Source organism: Perognathus longimembris, chromosome 11, assembly GCF_023159225.1.
Source record: "Perognathus longimembris pacificus isolate PPM17 chromosome 11, ASM2315922v1, whole genome shotgun sequence".
NCBI lineage: Eukaryota > Metazoa > Chordata > Mammalia > Rodentia > Heteromyidae > Perognathus > Perognathus longimembris.
The window spans coordinates 2844559-2846365 of record NC_063171.1 but is presented as its reverse complement, the minus strand read 5'-3'; the positions used below and the strand labels follow the sequence as shown (position 1 = coordinate 2846365).

The following is a 1807-nucleotide window of genomic DNA, read 5'->3' as shown; positions in this document are numbered from 1 at the left end:
GGCTTAAGGACTGTGTTTTTCTCACGTACACAATAAAGATTTTGAAGTGGAAGTAGCTTTGAATTTTGAATTTTGTTTTTTATTGACACTGTCAATTCATTAAAACATTCTGTATTCAGTCAGGCCCCAGGAGCACCAGACTGCTTAATAAATATGATTTGATAGTGATTAAAGTGACATTTTCCAGCAAGCCATCAATGTCCCTGCCAAGTGCTAATCTTTATGTTTATACACTGTCACTTATTTAAAGCACTGTGCATCCTTTATGAGCGATCTCTTAAAGTTGGTGTCAGTGTCAACTGCTGTTGAGACATCCCTTGACATTATTTTCAAAATGTAACAATAGAGTAGATAGCTGAATACACTCAGGGATCTCATTTTGTTGGAGAAATGGGAAATCAAATATATTAGCTATCTAAAAGAGGTTTTCACCAGGGATAGTTGGCTTATCATTGTGTTTATTTTTTCTGTGTGATGGGAGTGAAAGAAGCATGGAATGGGCATGTGTCATCTCTTTCATATTGGGGTCTGAACTCAGGGGTCTGACCTCAGGGTCTTATGCTTTCTAGGCAGGTGGGCTACCATTGAGTAACACCTGTCATCCTTTTTGCTTTATTTTTCCAATAGGGTCTTGAATTTTTACCCAGGCTGCATGGATCACAGTCTTACAACTTAATGCTTCCTGTGTAGCTGGGACAACAAGTAAGTGGCACCCATGCTCAACTATTTGGTTGAGATGGAGACTTGTAAACTTTCTGGCCAGGTTGGCCTTGAACCCTGATCCTCCCAATCTCTACCTTCAGGTAGCTAGGATTACAGGCAGGAGCCACTTCCCTTGGCTTGCATTAGCTGTTATTTGGCTAGATCTTATTCAAAATACAATTGGGTATCAAGAATTATAACAACAGGTCCACCGCTGCCACCTCCTCCAGCCCCTATGGTGCTGCCTGTGTGCTCGTTGGGTGCGGCCTGGGGACCTCTTTTGTGAAGCGGCATCTGAGGAGACTCTGGTGCTCTCGATGGCTGACGTAAGGCCCAAGGAAGGAGTCAAGACTGAGAACAACGATCATATTAATTTGAAGGTGGCAGGGCAGGATGATTCTGTGGTGCAGTTTAAGATTAAGAGGCATACACTACTTAGTAAACTAATGAAAGCCTATTGTGAACAATAGGGTTTATCAATGAGGCAGATCAGATTCCGATTTGATGGGCAGCCAATCAGTGAAACAGACACACCTGCACAGTTGGAAATGGACGATGAAGATACAATTGATGTGTTTCAGCAGCAGACAGGAGGTGTCTACTAAGAAAGGGAACCTGCTACTTTGCTCCACAACTTTGTTCTTATAGACCAAGACCACATTCTTCATTAGAAAACTGCAATTTGGTTCCACCACATCCTGACTACTGCAGTATCGTTTTCTCTATTCTTTGATTTTCCCCTTCCCCATTCATGTATTGTACATAAAGTAACTGGTGTATGTGCACAAGCATATTGATTTTCTTTTTGCTTCTTCTTTTCCCTTTTTAAAAAACAAATGGCCAATGGTATATTTTGATTGACATCAAATAGAGATAGGATGGGGAAAAATACTGGTTCTGTGAAAATATCCCCTTTCTCCATTAGTGCCATGCTCATTCAGCCTTTATCTTTATGTTTCAGTAAGTTATTTTGCTCTCACTGTTTTTTTTAAAGAAAAAAACCAACAAAAATCCTTGCATACCTTGTTTGATTGGAGAACATTAATGTTTTCATTTATTATTGTAAAACCAAGGACAATTTTATAACTTTTTTTTGTATGTAGCT

At 39.8% G+C, this 1807-nt stretch overlaps 1 pseudogene; it reads left to right on the top strand.

The window, feature by feature from the left end:
- Positions 1-1019: 1019 nt before the first annotated feature.
- Positions 1020-1406, top strand: LOC125359426 (annotated as a pseudogene).
- Positions 1407-1807: the final 401 nt, after the last annotated feature.